This window comes from Musca autumnalis, unplaced genomic scaffold, assembly GCF_047663935.1.
Source record: "Musca autumnalis isolate F117 unplaced genomic scaffold, ASM4766393v1 scaffold_3, whole genome shotgun sequence".
Classification (NCBI taxonomy): Eukaryota; Metazoa; Arthropoda; class Insecta; order Diptera; family Muscidae; genus Musca; species Musca autumnalis.
In genome coordinates this window covers 31,601,178-31,621,572 of record NW_027411866.1, presented here as the reverse complement: position 1 = coordinate 31,621,572, position 20,395 = coordinate 31,601,178, and the positions used below count along the sequence as shown (strand labels likewise).

General features: G+C 37.0%; 1 protein-coding gene across 2 annotated transcripts in view; it reads right to left on the bottom strand.

Moving 5' to 3' along the window:
- LOC141397630 (uncharacterized) overlaps nucleotides 1–20,395 on the bottom strand; it is a 436,048-nt gene that overhangs the window by 61,049 nt on the left and 354,604 nt on the right. The window lies entirely within an intron of this gene.

Below are 20,395 nucleotides of genomic sequence, written 5' to 3'. Positions count from 1 at the left end.
TCAATAACTATCCACCCAAAACTAAATTGTACCAAATTTAGTACTTTTCGTGACCACATATACGAACTTCCAAAACTATCTCAGTCCTACACTCCAACAGTAATCTAAATTTCAGGATACCTCTCTCCGTTCACTCAAATCCAAATTGAACCAAATTTAGTACCATTAGTACTTTTCGCACCCATAAGTACGAATTTCCAAAACTTCCTTAACCCTACACTCCAACAATAACCTTAACTCGAAATTTCAGGATTCCTGCTCTACTCGTTCACCTAAATATAAATTGTACCAAATTTAGTACCATTTAGTACAATCCGTACCCATAAGTACGAATTTCCAAAACTACCTCAATCCTTCACTCCATAAGTAATCTTAATTATAAATGTCAGAATTCCAGCTCTATCTGTTTACCCAAATCCAAAATGTACCAAACTTAGTACAATTTAGTACTTTCCGTACCCATAAGTACGAACTTTCAAAACTACCTCATTCCTTCACTCCATCAGTAATCTTAATTCCAAATTTCAGGTTTCCAGGTCAATCCAAATCCAAATTTTACCAAATTTAGTATAATTTAGTACTTTCCGTACCCATAAGTACGAATTTCCAGAACTACACTCCAAAAGTAATCTTAATTCCAAATTTCAGGATTCCAGCTCTATCCGTTCACCCAAATCCAAATTGTACCAAATTTAGTACCATTTACAACTTTTCGTACACATAAGTACGAATTTCCAAAACTACGCCAATCCTACACTCCACAAGGAAATAAATTCAAAATTTCAGGATTCCAGCTCTATCCGTTCACCCAAATCCAATTTGTACCAAATTTAGTACCGTTTAGTACTTTTCGTGCCCATAAACTACGAATTTCCAAAACTACTTCAGTCTTTCACTCCATCAGTAATCTTATTTCCAAGTTTCAGATTTCCAGGTCTATCCAAATCCAAATTTTACCAAATTTAGTACCATTAAGTACTTTTCGTACACATAAGTATGAATTTCCAAAACTATTCCCATATTTCACTTCGACTGTAATCTAAATTCCAAATTTCAGGTTTTCAGCTCTATCCGATCACCCAAATCCAAATTGTACCAAATTTAGTACCATTTATTACTTCTCGTACACATAAGTACGAACTTCCGAAATCATTTCCTTATATCAACACCACTTCCCAACCCTGATTCCCATACCAAATATGAAGATTGTAGCTATATCCGATCAAAATATACAATTGGTACCAAATTTAGTAACTTTTAGTACTTTTCGTACACTTATAGGTAGAATTTCCAAAAACCATACCAAAGGGTTCTCTCTAAACTCTCTATCAGTGACCCTCGTTCCAAATTTCAGAATTCTAGCTCTTCCCGTTTGCCTAATACCATGGATAGCATATTTTGTACGAAATAAGTACGAAATTGCTGGGTTCCAGCTCTATTCGTTCAACTAAATCCAAATTATACCGAATTTAGTACTTTTCGTAAACATAAGTACTGAAACTACCCCATATATCAATCGTACACTTACACAGTTATCTTAATTCGAAATTTCAAGTTTCCAGCCCTATCCGTTAACCCAAATCCAAGTTGTACAAAATTTAGTACCATTTAGAACTTGTCGTACACATAAGTACAAATTTCGAAAAATACCTCCATATCGCAATCCTATACTCCGTCAGTAATCTTAATTCTAAATTTCAGGTTTCTAGCTCTATGCGTTCATCCAAATCCAAGCTGTACTAAATTTAGTACTTTTCGTACACATAAGTACGAATTTCCAAAACTACTCCTATACCTCAATCCTATACTCCGTCAGTAATCTTAATTCCAAATTTCAGATTTCCAGCTCTATCCTTTCACCCAAATCCAAATTGTACTAAATTTATTACCATTTAGTACTTTTCGTACACATGAGTACGAATTTCACAAACCATTTCCTTTTATAAACACCACTTCCCAACCTTCATTTCCATACCAAATTCCAAGTTTCTAGCTAAACCCGTTCAAAATATACAATTGGTAATAAATTTAGTACTTTTCGTACACTTATAGGTCGAATTTCCCAAAACCCTTTGGTACATCTTTCTAACCCTCCATCAGTTACCCTCAATCCAAATTTCAGAATTCTAGCTCTTCCCGTTTGCCTAATACAAAGGGTACCATATTTAGTACCTTATAGTACTTTTCGTACCCTTCTAGGTTGAATTTCCAAAAACCCAGCCTTATCTCACCCCTACACACCGACAGCAACCCACAGTCAAAATTTCAGCTTTCTAGCTTCAGCGGTTTCGTCTGGGCGATGATATACATGTCACTCACTCACTCACTCACTCAGTCATCACTAAGCTCTTTCATATATATAGATAGATGATATTTCTTATACCATTTGCCGCTGCAGTTGTTACTGCACCCCTGCTGCTTCTTTTGGTATAATTACTTATTATTTAAGCTTTCCGTTACTTCCTGGGTCCTTATGACCAGCTATTACCGTATATTAACAGTTATGTGTTGTTTTTGTTTTCATTCCTAACTTTGAAATAGTTGTGTTTTCGCCCCAGTGCTAACAAAAATTGTTCTGTTAACAAATAATATGGAAGTTAAAAATTAATTAATATTTTTATGAAAATATTTTGTACTAACCAAGAAATGGAAACAAAATTGAATTTTATTTGTTAGTAAGAAAAGAAACTTAATAAACATTTATAATTTATTTGAAATAATATATATGATGAAGTTTTATTTTAAATGTAGAAAGTTGTCGTTGCCTTTTTGGTACCGAAATTCGTTTTCTGTAAAGAAAGGCATGGACATGAAAACTGCCGGTACAGACACATAATGTGTGGCTGGCTAGACAATTTTTGTGGCCTGCCATTTGTTAAGTTAATCAAACTACGTAATCGTGATGTAGGATAATCCCCCTCGATTTGGGTGGTCCTAACACTCTTTAGCCTATTTATTAGAGGAGAGGAGGAGGAGGAAAGGCTATGGTCGGGACGGGGCCGACCATGTGATACCCTACACCACTACCCCTGTGCATAAGCTTTAAACTGGTAAACATTTCTTTTAGGGAATATAATCCGACTAACACCAGACATTATATGCCTCTTTCTCTCTGGGACCCCCATAAGCAACCAAAATTTTGTGACCATCCGATCAAAATTGCGACCTGTAGCGTGATTGAAAAAAATGGAAGAATTGGATGTATTACCAACTATTGTGGTGTCCCCTTGCTTGACCACCTTCGCCAAACTAAATTACACCAATGTAAAGGTAATATTTTCTTCTTCCAATAACAGGCTTTGCCGTTGGAATAGTAGGCCGATATATTCACAAAGAATAAAACTTTGAATTTGTCTCCACATGAGTTTTTCCCTATTCCGACCCCTAAATATTATCCGACTATCACCAAAACCAATAGGCTTTTTCTTCTGTGGGGCCCCCATCAACACCCAAAATTTCGTGACTATTCGATCAAAATTCCAACCTTTGGCTTGATTACAAAAAATGGAAAAATGGATATATTACTGACTTTTGCGATATCTCGGTTGTTTGCCCACTTACGCCAACATATTTTACATCAATATAAAGGAGATTTTTTCTTCTTCCATTAACGTGCTTTCCTTTTGGAATACTCCTACCAGAAGCGGAGATATTCGCATAAGAAAAAAACGTTGACTTTTCTCCATGCAAGCTTTTTTGCTTATTCCGACTCCTGAATATTATCCGACCATCACAAACTTAATAGGCTGCTTCCCATGTGGGACCCGCATCAACTCCCAAAAAATTCGTGACGATCCGATCAAAATTGCGACCTGTAGCGTGATTACAAAAAAATCGGATAATGGAATGCATTATTTACTATTTCGATATCTCTGTTGTTTGACCACCTACGACAACCTACTTTACATCGTTTTAAAGGTGATATTTTCTGCTTTCCTAACTTTCGATATACGTCTTAAAGAAACAGAGATATTGGCTTTAAAGTAAAACGTTGAGCTTTTCTCCAAATAAGTTTTTGCCCTTTCCAACCCCAATATGCTTCTTCCTCTGAGGGACTCCCATTAACACTCAAAATTTCCTGACGATCCGATCAAAATGGGATTTATTACCGATTATTGCTATATCTCCGTTATTTGGCCACCTACGCCAACCTACTTTGCGTCATTGTAAATGCGAGATATTCTACTTTCATACTCAGGCTTTGCTTTTGGAAGCTCCACAACCAAAGCTGTGATATTCGTCATTATAATTAAAACCGCAAAAAAGGGTTGTATTAGCGACTATTGCGATATCTTCGTTTTGACCACCTACGACAACCTACGTTACATCGCAAAGGTGATATTTTCTACTTTCATTAGCAGGTTTTGCTTTTGATATATCCCTTATAGATGCAGAGATATTCGCTTTGAAATAAAACTTTGACTTTTTCTAAAAATAGGTTTTTTGCCCATTCCGACCCCTGAATATTATGCATCCATCACCAAAATCAATAGGCTTCTTTCCCTCCTGGATCCTCATCAACACCCAAAATTTGGTGACGATCCGATCAAAATTGCGACCTGTAGCGTGATTACAAGGTTTAGATGGACAGACGGACGGACACATAGCCAGATCGACTCATCCCGTCGAGACATTAAATTTGGTATATATAAGTATGGATCTATGACAATTATTTCGATGCGTTACAAACTTTTTGGCCAAAACCAACTTATAATACCCTCCCCATAGAAGAGCAGGAGCCATTCTTATAGAAAGACATAGGGTCTTCTCATTGAAGACCAGGAGGTCTAGTTATAGAAGACATGAAGGATTTTTTAGAATATCTGGAGGTCTTCTTTTAGAATATTGAAAGATTCTTATAGACGACCTAGAATCGTCATATAGAACATCTGAGGCCTTCTTAATGAAAAACTGTAGGACTTCTTATGGAAGATCTGAATGTCTTCTTATAACAGATCTGAAGGACTTCTTATAGTACACCTGAAAGTTTCCTATAGAAGGCCTGGAGGTCATCTTGTAAAAGACTTGGAGGCCATCTTATAGAAGATCTGGAGGACTTATTTATTAAGGCAATGATTATCTACTAAATTAATTACAAAAAGTTAACCAAGAAATAATGTTTGTTAATAAAATATATAAAACATAAGATTGTATTTTCTGCATATTTTAAATCGCACGAGTAACGCTCGCTCTTTGAGATATAACAATGTCCTGAGATTGTAGCCCGAAAGCCCTAAAAATGCTATGTTTAACATCATAAGAGGCTGACGATAATGTTCGTAATATCTATATCACAAACGCCCAAAAATTTACACTTGCAAAACTTTTCCAATCAAAACTTAATGCAATCTTTACGAGTAGAAAACCTGAACGACAACAACAATCTCACACAAATAAAAATAATAACCATATTAGCGGTACTTAGACGATTATTATTTAATATGATAATTAAGTAAAGTTTTGGGTTTTTTCAAAATTGTCTACGTATTATGTAGTCGCTTGCCATGTTCCAACAGCGAAAGGCAGTGTTCAGATTTTAATGATTACGAGTATGGCTAAAAATGGCAAATAACAACAATATCATATGGGAATATTCACATAAAATAAATTAGTTTTTACACCGCGACTCTAAACTTAGGGACACAACATCCAATAAAAAGTAGTAGAGTAAAATTTCGTGACCATAAACAAAAACAACGGTGAATGTTTTAACAGCGCTAAACTTTCGAACTCATCTCTAAACGATGTACTTCAATATGGATTGGCAAAATTCCCAGTTGTGTGTATTACAGGGTGACCTTTCATGGGATGGTTAAATGTAAAGAATTATGTTGTGAGTGCAAGATTAAGAAGTTATATTTGTGAGGAGTTCGATTTTAATAGCTTGAAAGATTTAAAAGGAAACAAGTAAGCAAAGGCTATAGTCGGACAGGGCCGCCATACGATACCCTACACCACTACCCTGCGAATTAGCTTTCAGTAAATCAAAATTCCTTTTGGACAATTAAACTCATTGTAAGAAATAACTTTTTTGAGTCTGCAACCTTATCATATTAAGTTTAAATAATAATATAATAATAGTTCCACAAACATCCCAGAAGAGACAGGGAGTGCACCACGATTCATATTACATCAATGATATGGGTCCTACTGTTTATCGCCGAGTCCGAAAGGCACGTCTGAAGACACCACCTGTAGAGAAGTTTTACGTGGCTGAAATGCTCAGAAAATTTCGCAAACTTTAGTGAGGGGTATTTCGCCATCGTTGGAAATTTGATGTTTGCTGCCTTCAGCGTGCAAGGCGGGTGTGCATATAATTCTTCGTTGGGGGTATTAAACTTTCCACCTGAAATTTGTCGGTATAGGTCTTGGCGTTCATATAGCTCCCATAGAATGATAGCTCCCCATTTTCGACGTTTTGAAGATAGTGGCTCTGGTTACAGATTCTCTATTTTATTGACTTATCTGAAGTGAATTTCAAACAGAAAAAAAATGTACACAAACATTTTCGAAGATATTATTGAAATATATGTTGCTTACGAAATTATGTAAAATACATACATTTTCCATATGCAAAAAATAATATTTGCATATGCATAATTTATACATTTTGCTTATTTTTACATACACTCCGGTTCATCTGAATAGAACCAACCAATATTTGTCTACAGATACCGTTATATCAGACGAAAGGAGAGGAATTGTAAATTATAATTTTGTGGACATGTAGAGTATATAGTAGCCGATATTTGCAATACCTAACACGTTTTACATATGCGTTATAACGGTACTTTTTACTCGCTTTATGAAAAAATTTCAAAATATTAGCAAGTTTTAATGGTTCACCAGGATAGAACCACCCTAAGAATTTACACAAATCCTTTGTTAGATGTGGTAAACTTTAACAAAAAACTATTTATAATTATAAATAAATGCCGTGAGTGTTAATTGCTATCAGATATTGTGCAAAAATTTGTATTGGGGTCTTGAAATTTGATGAAAATCGATGCTTAGAGCTGCAAAAAATATTTTTATGAAGAAATCGGTAGAAACAATTTATAAAGACAAAATTTTATACTGAATTATGTTCAAAATTTTCTATACTACAATAAAATTACAAAAAAGTCACATTTGATAGGTTTATGAGTCCGAAACAGAGGAAATATGGTAAAAATAACTCAAATTTCTACCTTTCCAATCCAAATTTTGATATTTTATCTTAGGAAAGTGAATGCAAATCGATGGGTTCCACCTAGTTGCGTTGGCTGTGGACATCTACAGGTCCAAAAAATAAAGAAAATTCCACCGCCGAACGCTCCATGTCAACATCAAGGGCTTTGATTTAGAAGAAATCGCATGACATGGAAAGCACGGAAACATAGGCGCTCTTTTTTGTATAATAACGGATCAGAAATATTTTTTCGGTACTTATACTATGAGGAAATATGTGTGAACATCATAACCATCAAAATTTAACCCTTTTCTTTCGAAAAAATTAACGTCTGCCTTCCCCTATCGCTAAGCTGTTTCTTCACATCAAATGTCTTAGAACCTTTTGAAATTCCAAGGACTTGATGGTGACATGGAGCGTTCGGCGGTGGAATATTCTTTATTTTTTGGACCTGTAGATGTCCACAGCCAACGAAACTGGGTGGAACCCATCGATTTGCATTCACTTTCCTGAGATATAATATCAAATTTTGGATTGGAAAGGTAGAAATTTGAGTTATTTTTACCATATTTCCTCTGTTTCGGACTCATAAACCTATCAAATGTGACTTTTTTGTAATTTTATTGTAGTATAGAAAATTTTGAACATAATTCAGTATAAAATTTTGTCTTTATAAATTGTTTCTACGGATTTCTTCATAAAAATATTTTTTGCAGCTCTAAGCATCGATTTTCATCAAATTTCAAGACCCTAATACAAATTTTTGCACAATATCTGATAGCAATTAACACTCACGGCATTTATTTATAATTATAAATAGCTTTTTGTTAAAGTTTACCACATCTAACAAAGGATTTGTGTAAATTCTTAGGGTGGTTCTATCCTGGTGAACCATTAAAAATGCTAATATTTTGACATTTTTTCATAAAGCGAGTAAAAAGTACCGTTATGACTCATATGTGAAACATGTTAGGTATTAAATTTATCGGCTAATATATACTCTACATGTCCACAAAATTATAATTTACAATTCCTCTCCTTTCGTCTGATATAACGGTATCTGTAGACAAATATTGGTTGGTTCTATTCAGATGAACCGGAATGTATGTGATATATTTCGATTTGAATTTATTCAGAAGCCAAAAATATGCCCAGTCTCAAAATTTGACAAAAATAGGCGTTGCATAAAATTCCGCGGTCTACATATCATTGAGCTAATATTAATCGGGGTGCACTCATTCATATGAGAGAAGGGTGCCTTGTCCCTACTGGGATAGAAAATTTTTGTATGTTATACATTTTTAATAAATATTCTTAACTTGGAAAATTGGCGTTGTTTAGCCCCTTCAGCTACATGTTTAAATTTTGGACAAATGGACAAGTAATACGCTAGGGCTCCACGCAATTTGCAAAAACTGGGAATTTCTCAGTCATGATAGGAACAATTTGTAGCATCGGAGGAAGATGTGGTTCTCTTCACAAAACTCATTATATACTAGGTAGTAGGCCCGTTATCAAGCACACATATTATTGCAATTCTCATCAGAGGAAAGGTTAGTTGTTATTTTTCCATATATAGGCGACTTTGCCGGTATATGCCCTCCAGGAATTCAAATATGGACCAAAAATAAAATGTTTTTATTTTGCATACAAAAGTAATGGTCCATTACACCCGCTAAATAACATCAGATCATCATCCAAATTTGTAGGCATCTTCTTCGACCTAAGCCCCTACCTTGAGCAAAATATCGTGACTATTGAGCTATAATTGCGACCTCTAGTGTGCTTACACAATCAAAAAATTGGATATATTAGGCTGTAACTCTGTTATGGAAACGGCAAGAGGTGGCCTTCCAAATATATCTTTAAGTGGGCGGAATGTGTCTTGCAGGAATAAAGATACAACCGGTATATTACAAATTTTCACAATTTTCACACAAAAGTTTTGGTCCATTTGACCCTCTAAACATCATTCTATCACCATCTCAAATTGCAAGTATCTTCCTTGTCATATGCTGCTACCTTGTTCGAATTTTTGCGGCGATCGGGCTATTATTACGACCAACAGAGCAGCTACAAAATCGGATAAAAATTATGTTTTTGGTCCATTTCAATATTTCTCGATCATCACCAATAAGAATAGGGATCTATTCTGGTCTGAACCCGACCTCCATACAAAATTTCGTGACGATCGGTCCATAATTGCGGTCTGGAGCGTGTTTACAATTTATAATGGACAGACGGACGGACGGATCTCAAAATCGCTTTATCTCGTCGAGATATGAAGATTGGTATACCACATTGGGGGTCTCCGACGAATATTTCGCGGTGTTACATGAATTTTTACCAAAACAAACTTATAATACAATTTCCACATTGTGGTGTAGGGTATAAAAATAAAATCCAAAAATATGGCAATAGAAGACCTCTCTGTAGACAATTGATTTTGAGTTTTTGTATTTCCATCGGCAGAACCCAACAAGGTCTTCCTAAACCAATGTCAAATGGAGTTACAGTGTTTTAAGTTTTGTCATTATTGTAGTTGTGTGATAGAGTTGTATCTACAAAGAGTTGTTGCACAAATGATTTTGTACAGCAGTTTTGAAGAGGATTTATTTTGACAAACTGCCAATAGTAGTCAGACATAACTTTAACTATTAGCTTTCCAGTAGCTACAAATTTATTTTTGTATTTTTGGCCTTAGTTGCCCAAAGGATTCTATTGTAACTAAGTGCATAAAAGGATTCTATTGTAACTAAGTGCATAAAACAAGTATCTATATATATAAAAAAGGATGATGTTAGTTACTACGCTTATAACTCAAGAACGGCTGAACAGATTTTGACAATTCGCACCAATTCGGAATGGTCTCATGGCAGAAAAGGATAAAACCTAAAAAAATCGCGAAAATTTGCGAAAAATTTGCAAAAATATTTTTTCAATAAAGTCAATTTTTCCACAAATTTCTATCGAGCTTCGCGTTTGGAGTAAATCTTGGCACTTATTTGGACATTTTTTGGTGAAAATTGCATTTGCACCTACTGTGAGGGTCCATTGTACGCCTCTGTTTTGTCAATTTTTGAAAGTTGTATAGAATTTTTTATTCACAATCAAATCGATTTTCATTTATTTTCAAGCGTCTTTTTAGGAAATTAACAGCGAAAAATGGTTAAAAGGGCTTAGTTTAGAGTTTGTAAAGATTAGTGGTGGTTTCGGTCAGACACCGATTGAAAAGACTAAGATGATAATGCCAAAAGTGGTTTCCAAGGTTTTGAGGAAAAAGGTACAAATCCACAAAATTGGTGGGTTAATTGAAACATCAAGGGCTCCGAGGTAATTTCATTGGAAGTGAAGTTGTGGCATATATGTATACTTTTAAACCGTAGGTAAAAACATCTTCGAAGGATAAACTTCCGATGTATGCGGTATAATATTTAAGCTGTACCAGATATATTTTGATACTGCTTAGATTCTGTCATGATACAAAAAAAATGGTGCCCCCACTGTAAAAGGAGTATGAATTCAATCAATTTAATTCCCGCAGAGCTGGAAGGCAATTACAAACGGCCAAATACATACATACATACAAACATACATATGTACATTGGTACTGTTGGTACACTGTATGTATGTCATTCGAAAAAAGGATGATATTCAAAATTGGAAAAAACAAGAAATCGGAGGTACTGGAGATTTTTTGGTCGAATTATCTGACAAATATTCTTTATCGGCGACATAAGTAGGTAAATACTTATTAATCGCTAATTAGTTTGTGATATTAATTTGACTGTTATTTACGTCGAAATTAAATTAATAAATCCACAACAGTCACGTGTTAGTGTGACAAGACTTGAAGCATCAGAAAAACACAAAGAACGGCAACTAAGAGAATAGCTCTGTCCATGTTACCAGAGCCATTGCATCTAATACCGAATTTGCAGTGCAAGTAGAATTCGGGAGATCACATTAAATAGAGAAGTCAGAAAAAATAAGTAAACAAGCGTTAAGTTCTTTTTATACCCTCCACCATAAAATATTCTGAACTAAAACGGAATAATTATATTCTTTCCTGTCCACAATTTTAGACGAAGATATTTTGTGACCTCTGATACCTAAATAAGGTAAAAACATAAAAATGTATTCAATCGGTAAGGAACCTTATATGGGGCTATATCAAAGAGAAAATCGGGAGGTACAATTATATAGGGGGCTATACCTAAACATGGACCTATGTTCACAGTTTTTGGTGGATATATTTTGTGATTACTAGAAACCTCAGCGCTCAAATTACAGGTAGTTCGATCAAAAATTTTAGCTAAAATACTCGAAATACCAAAAATCGGGAGGTACCGCTATATGGGGGCTATACCAAAACATGGACCTTGACTGTTTTTAGTGGATATACTTTGGGAACCACTGGGAACCCCAAACCTGATAGTTGGTCAAGAAATGTAATTAAAATCCACAAAATACAGAAAATCAGGAGGTACCGTTATATAGGGGCTCTACCAAAACATGGACCTATGTTGATAGTTTTTAGTGGAGATGTTTTGTGATTACTAGGAACCTCAACTGTCAAATTACAGGTAGTTCGGTTACAATTTTTAGCTAATATCCTTAAAATACCGATAATCGGGAGGCACCGCTATATGGAGGCTATACCAAAACATGGACCTATGTTGACGGTTTTTGGTTGAGATGTTTTGTGACCACTGGGAACCCCAAACGTCAAATTACAGGTAGTTCGTCAAAAAATGTAGTTAAAATCCCCAAAATACCGAAAATCGGGAGGTAGCGTTATATAGGGGGCTATACCAACAAGTGTTCCGATATAACCCATCTTCGAACTTGACCTGCCTATGGAAAAAAGACGCTCGGGTGCAAAAATATAGCGCTCTAGCTCAATTATTGCGAACGCTAGAGTGATTACAACAGGTGGACAGACAGGCAGACGGTCATGGCTAGATCGTCTTAGAATTTTATCCTGATCAAGAATATATGTGCAAATGATTAGTTCGATGTGTTACAAACAAAAAATAAACTAAATATACCCTCCATACTATGGTGGAGGGTATAAAAACAGACGAAGGTGGTTACCTGATAACGATCGGATCAAAATGGGTAAATAGGTTAAAATGGGTTAATTGATTAAAACGCAAATTTAAATAAGCACTATATTCAGCATTAAATTCAAATTCATATTCAATTGTGAAATATGGTGTTCAGTGTTGGAAACAAGAATTGCAGAAAACCATCGATTATGAAACGAGTAGGTCGTTATCATATTATTTTGCTTCAACTGCCCCACCAAATATATTTATTTAGATAACAAAACGTGTTATTTGCTTAAAAAATATATCTTAGTCCCGATTTAGAGTTACCTAATTTTTTTCCCGACTATTGTCGGGTTATTGAAGAGAGAGTCGAGGAAAATAGAAACACTTTGCCTCTCTCTTCGTCAAACTGACAATTGTCGAAAGTACAATTGTCTAATGTGCATCTGCTTCAAAGATCGTCCTAAACAGTTCAAAACAAAGAAATATTTGCCATTGAGCAAGGTGATAGCAATAATAGTATTATAGGTTTGAACCAAAGCCATAAAGTTCTGTACCTAACAAACTGCGAGACGAAGTTCGCCGGGTCCCCTAGTTAATTTAATAAAAGCAGAAGTAAATTCACGGAAGGTCGGCGTTGCTTATCATTTCTGAATTTGTGTTGATTGAATTTACTCGCGGAGACACTGTACCACTTTGTGCTAGAAGTAATGCATTATTTTAAATTATTTGAATATATTTTTAGAGTACACAATTACAAATGAATGTCTTCTTTGGCATGCAATACATTTTTGTAAATTAAAACAAAATCACCCTATTTTTAGCAAAAAATATATCCCGAAATGTGTTTAATGGTCATTCACATTTTCACGACAACACAATGTGGAAGAATAAAAAAAGAAACAGAATGACAAACAACATTTGCTAGAATGAGGCAAAGTAAACACCATAAAGAGCAATTGCTGAATGTTCGAACCATCAGTTAAAAAGGAGGAAAACCTTAAAAATGTTAGGATTAAAATATTCAAAAAATTATTTTTGTATGTGGTCTGTTGTTGAGGCTCCAACAAAGTTGCAGGATGTGTGAATCAGCAACATATTTGCCACACATTAAATCGATTAAATTCATACCCAGCAAAATGTTCGATGCCAAAGATGCTATTCAAGAATGGGTACAAGTGAAATGGAATGCCATTTTTTCAGCATCTTCACTCATTCTTTTTACAAGAGCGTGACCCCCAAAAGATGCAATTCATTTTCAGATCCTAAGCATGTCATCTTTACTAACTCGATGGAATGGCATCTTCAACAATTCTTTGGCATGGCATCTATACCAATCCTTTGGCATGCCATCTTAGCCAATTCCCAAGAATAGCATTTTCACTAATCTTTGGCATGTCATTTTCACCAACCCTTTGGCATGTAATTTTCACGTCTTGTTCGGAAAATGGAAAATGCTGTATTGAAAAATTATTTTCATTTTTTTTTATTTTATTAATTGAAAGGAATTAATGAAATAACTATAATTTATTTATCATCATAAAGTTTACATCTATAATTGCAGTTTGTTCTCGTTGTTGTAACAGTAGTTAATATGCTTGTATTCTCATTTTTCTGCTTAATCTGACTCTGGGTCTATCAGTCGTAAGAATGTGGTTATTTCGCTATTTATATGGTTTGTAACCACAAAGCTGCAAACTTAAGTTTCTTAGCAGGATTGGTAGGGCAATTGAGAGAAGCAGTGTGTCGTGGGGGCCTGTGCTGTATGTTGGGCAGATGTTTTCCACGGTGTTATCAGTACCTATAGGAATTTTGACTGCTGCACCATCCCGAGCGTATTGACCCAAAACTACTCTGGTTTGTCCTGACAGTTGGCGCTTCTCAGCTGCGATAGATGGTGGACGTTCTCCAAGGACCGCATTCACACGATAACTGTTTACTGCATCTGCGACTGCATTCGTGTGAATGCTACTTAAACCTGGTTGAAAGGCTTGTTGATCTAGAGGTCCTCTCTTGTAACGTTAGACTTCTCTTTATAGATTATGAATATCCCCTGGCTGCCTGGGTCTGTGGTCTGAATTCTGCTATCATCGACCATGACATTCAACTCTATTATTCCCAACTCTGCCGCCCAGGTAGTGAACAGAGTGGCCGTAGAATTATTGGCTGGTATTTGCATACTCCTCGCGTGGAAAAAATGGTAAGATCAGACAAAAAGGAGTTCAGTCTTTCACAAATATCGTCAGGGAAGGCACCTGACGCCAAGATAGTACAATCATTCTCATACGTTACGATCTCAATGCTTTCTGCAGCGTTTGGAATTCAGAAGAGGTTTTCTTCACTCTACGGGTCTTGGACTTCTTGATCCTAAATTCTACGTACTACTGTCGTCCAGACTTAAAATTTATTATCCAACGTCTGCTCGATGACATCAAACAACGAGGGCGCTTGACAATATCAAAGGGATTTGCTAAATCAAGTGTCACTATCACTGTTCTATCGCACGGCTTGCTCTGAGTGAGTCCTCGGCTAATATGGAAATGGACTTCAGCGCAGTTGGTGTGCTGCTTACGGATCCTATGCTATTGATCGGCAACTGGAAAGTTATTTCTGATGCTGGAAGAACTAAAGCCACAAGGGTCCTTGCTACGGGCGACAAAAGCGAAATCGGTTTGTAAGATTCACCTTTGCTGGCATCCTTTTCGGGCTTCAGTAGCTGGCCTATTTTCCAGACTTCGGGAACGATGTGTTTGGCAAGCGACAGGTTGTAAATTTAAGTGAGAAACTTGACTTCCGGCCGTCCCAGCTGTTGCAGTCTGAACACCGCCGCTTCACGCAACAGAGTTTACTTTCTCCGCAACAGGTTTTGATTAATCTTACAAAAGGATTTTACTTCCCATCAGTGCAGTGCAGATTTCGACATTGACTCCAACTGCAGATTACTATTTCGTGAATTTTATTTTACAACGTTTTGGAAATGTTTGTTGTTTTGTAGGGATTTACAAATCGACTTGTTGAGCAGGGTTCTCCAGAGCAGGCAAGGAAACTTTTATAATTGGTCTGTTCCTTTACTTTTAAAAATGGTAATTGTTGCAAAAATGGTAAAAGTGGTGAACTGCTCTCATATAAATTGTATGCTTTTAAAAGTAAGGAAACACTTTGCGGATAAAAACTGGTGACCTCCGGCACGTAAAGGAACAAGACTAATACCAAAGAGTGCAGTCGGACTCTACTTTTAGCTCAATGATTGGGACTTCCTAGCATAATAAATCTTACATTGCTTTAAACGTACATATTTAGATAAATAAAAGAATATATACATGTGTAAAAATAAAAACACAAAATTCATCTCTATTGGATCGATGGAATGGGTTCAAATGCTAAGGAAAATATCGGATCTATCACGACTTCCTTTGAATTGGTTCAAATGCTGATGAAACGATCGGATCTTTCACGACTTCCTTCGAATGGGTTCAAATGCTGATGAAAAGATCGGATCTTTCACGACTTCATTTGAACCAATGCAAAAGATCCAGTGAAATCATGGCATCTCATGGAACCACTTCTATAAAATTTTGCTGGGTATGGTTTAGTTTCAGATTTTAGATGAAATGGGTGAAGCCGGGATGTGCTAACAAAAAGTGACGATTTCAGGAGTCGAATGCCAAACTGTTTTTAGATAAAAATGATTTATATTGAAAAATGTTTTATGGAATAGTGATCTGCCAAGAAATTGGTGTGTTGGAATAACCCTGGCAAACATTTCCAAATTTCCAAAATTTTTGTTATAAAATTACAAAATTACAAATTAAATGTAGGTTCACGAACTAGAAATTCTTAAAGGAGTGCTGTTGGAGTCCATGTCGAATCTGAACTGGTGATGAGAAGATAATAGAAAAGCTTTTGTAAGATGAAACAGGGTGACGTAGGGGATGGAAGATACCAAGGAACGGTCCTGACCGGTTTTAACATGGCAAAGCCCAGGATTTATATTGGTCCCTCTTTCATCTCAAGTGGACACTGACCTCCCCGTGGTGTCACCTGGGGAACTGCCTTTAACACCCGTTAAAGGTAGTGAGCTAACATGTGCCGCGCGTTCACCCATAAGAACGTTAAAAACTTGGGTTTGGGCGTCGGGTTAGTAACCCTCCCCTAGAAAAAAACAGCCTACTATGAAAAAACGAAAGAAAAGAAAAACAAACCCCTCTAAAGTTGACGAACCCCGCAAACGTTTTAAGGACCATGATCTGCGAATCTGCACCTGGAATGTTCGCACTCTTTATAGAGAAGGTGCAGTCTTCACATTGGCAGACGTACTTGAAAAGTACAAGGCCGATATTACTGCCATACAGGAAATACGATGGATTGGGAAAGGCGTCACAACAACACCTAAAGGTGACGCACTGTATTATAGCTGCCATGACGTAAAGCATGAGTTTGGTTGCGGATTCGTAGTTAGTCGGAGACTAAAACATCTGGTATCCAGCTTCACCCCAGTGAATGAAAGACTTGCTGCAATTCGAATAAAAGCTAAATTCTTCAACATCAGCTTTATTTGCGCTCATGCTCCCACTGAAGAAAAGGACGAACAGACCAAAGATATATTTTACGAGCGCTTAGAAGAAACATATGACCGTTGCCCTGCCCATGACATTAAAATCATTCTAGGCGATTTTAATGCCAAAATTGGAAAGGAGAATATCTTTGGCCCAACAGTCGGGAAATTCAGTCTCCACAGTGAAACATCTGACAATGGTATGAGGCTGATAGACTTTGCAGCTGCAAAAAACATGGTAGTTAGCAGTACCAGATTTAATCATCTCGATATTCATAAGGGCACCTGGCTGTCCCCAGATCAAAGAACAAGTAATCAAATTGATCATGCTGTGATAGATGGAAGACATTCATCCAGCGTGTTGGATGTACGATCGTTCCGAGGCGCAAACATTGATTCGGACCACTATCTTGTTGCAGCAAAGGTACGTACCCGTCTAAACGTTGCAAATAAAGCACGAACAGACACAACGCGGAAGTTGGACATCGATAGGCTGCAAACACAACAGATAGCCACAGCATATTCCACTCAACTAGCCCAATTGCTTAACGCGAGCACTCCTTGTCCCGATATCATAACAACACAATGGCAAAATATTGCCCACTCCATGCAAACAGCCGCAAAATCCATACTTGGATTCCAGAGACCTCCACAAAGGAATTCATGGTATGACCAGGAGTGTCGTGCTGCTACCGAAGATAAAAATGCGGCATATAGAGCTACTTTACAATCAGTAGCAACGCGTAGCGCACGAGAGAGATATCGGGAGAAAAGGAGAGAAGAGAAACGTCTTTTCCGCAAGAAAAAGAGAGAAATGGAAAAGCGGGAGTGTGAAAAAATTGAGATGTACAGGAGCCAGAATGAAGTCCGAAAATTCTACCAAAGAGTGAAACATCAAACAGATGGCTTTGGTACAGGCACATCCTCCTGTAGAGACCAGCAAGGTAATCTGGTAACAGATACAGATAGCGTGCTCAGGATATGGAAGGAACATTTCTCCAATCTGCTGGTATCCAATGGTGGCGAAGACGATGATACCGCAGATCCAATCACAGAAGATGGTATAGAATGTATACCACCCGGCCAAGATGAGGTAAAAACAGCAATCAACCGGCTGAAGAATAATAAAGCAGCAGGAGCCGATGGCTTACCAGCCGAGCTGTTAAAACCGGAGGCGACGCGCTGATAAGGTGTATGCATCAGCTAGTTAGCACCATCTGGCAGGAAGAACGCGTACCCGACGATTGGAACCTGAGCATCCTATGTCCCGTCCACAAAAAAGGAGATAAGACTGTATGCTCCAACTATAGGGGCATAAGTCTACTCCCTATTGCCTATAAGATAGTGTCAGGGATACTGTGCGAACGAATAAAGCCTATGGTCAACGAGATAATTGGACCATACCAATGTGGCTTTAGACCTGGCAAGTCCACCATTGACCAGATATTTACCCTGCGGCAAATCCTAGAGAAGACCCAAGAGATGCAGATCGACACATATCACCTTTTTGTCGATTATAAAGCAGCATTCGACAGTCCCCTCCGATCAAAGGTATTCCATGCAATGTCTGAATTTGGTATTCCCGCAAAGCTCATCCGGCTTTGTAAGATGACTCTAACTGATACTAGGTCCTCAGTTAAAATTGGAAAGAACCTCTCCGAAGAATTTTGTACCAAAAGAGGTTTCAGACAAGGAGACAGCCTTTCGTGTGACCTATTCAACATTTTGCTGGAAAAAGTAATACGAGATGCAAATGTCAAAAGAAATGGCACAATTTACACCAATAGCCACATGTTACTTGCCTATGCTGATGACATAGACATCATGGGACGATCAGTAAAGGAAGTAACTGATACCTTTAGGAAGGTCGAAGCAGAATCTGCGAAAGTGGGTCTGGCGGTAAACGGCGAAAAGACCAAATTGATGGTGTCGACGCGCAAAGCGTCCATAGAGCTCGGACCAACCGTAGAAGTTGGTACCTACAATTTTGAGGTAGTTAAAGACTTCGTCTACCTCGGCACTGCCATAAACACAACAAACAACATCAGTTGTGAAATAAGAAGAAGAATTGTATTGGCCAACAGATGCTACTATGGATTAAGTAAGCAATTTAAAAACAAAGCCACATCTCGTCAAACAAAAATAACACTATACAAAACGCTGATACTACCCGTGTTAATGTATGGCTCCGAAGCATGGGTACTTGCGCAAGCAGATAAGGCAGTGCTTGGTGTGTTTGAGAGGAAAATTCTTCGAAAGATCTACGGGCCGATTTGCGTTGACGGTGAATATCGACGTCGTATGAACCACGAGCTATATAAGCTATAAAGACATGCATATAGTTAAACGTATCGAGATGCAACGATTGCGTTGGCTAGGCCATATCATGAGAATGAGCGATGATGAACCCGCTAAAAAAGCGTATGAATACATGCCACATGGCGGTGCACGCAGAATCGGCAGGCCTAAGCTTCGATGGAGCACACAAGTGGATGAAGAAATCGAAAGGCGCGGTATTCCAAAAAGTCAAGCGAAAAACAGAGAGGAATGGAGATCTTTTCTTAGTTCGGTCTATGGAACAAATGTTCTGTAATGGGCCAACTAAGTAAGTAAGTAAGTAAGATGAAACAAAATTAGTGGCTGAGTGTGGACGAAGTAAACACCGTTGCGGTGCAGCGGCGTTGATTAAATTGAAATTTTGGGTGTAAACCATGGATAGGCACTTACTGAGAGCAAGTGAGCATACATTTCAATGCATTTTACATTGGAGTTTTCGCTCACTTGCTCTCAGTAAGCGCACATTGCCTATCCATGGTGTAAACTTTATGCTGATAAATTAGTTCTAGTTATTTCATGAATTAGTTTGAATTAATAAAGAGTTTGGTTTGTCATGAAAATCATATTTCAATACAGAATTTTCCATTTTCCAAACAAGACATGAAAATGTCATGCCAAAGGGTTGGTGAAAATGACATGTCAAAGCATTGGTCAAAATGACATACTTAGGATTCGACAATGAATGTCATCTTAAGATCCGAAAATGAATGTCATCTTATGGTAGTCACGCTCATGAGTGAAAATGCTAAAAAGATGACATGCCAGATCACTTGCACCCATGATTCAATAGCATCCTTGGCATCGAACATTTTGCTGGGATGTTAATGTTTTGATTTTGGATATTTCGAAGATATTACTCACATTTTTTGACCGAAATAACTGTGATTTGACATTTGAGTTTCCCATTGGTCACAAAACTTTTCCAACAAATTGTCAACATAGGTCCATGGTTTGATATTGCTCCCATATAATGGTACCTCTCTATGTAATTTGATATTTGATGTTCCTAGTGGTCAGGAAACTTCTCCAACAGAAAAGTCAACATAGGCGCATATTTTTGTATAGAAACCATATAACGGTATCACCCGATTAGGTATTTTGAAGTTATTAACCACATTTGTTGACCGAACTACCTGTAATTTTACATTTGAGGATCCCAGTTGGTCAAAAAAGTTCTCCACCAAAAATTGTCAACATAGTTTCATGTTCTGAGCTATGTTTGTTGGGTATTTGAAAGATATTAGCCACATTTGTTGACACTTGAGGTTCCCAGTAATC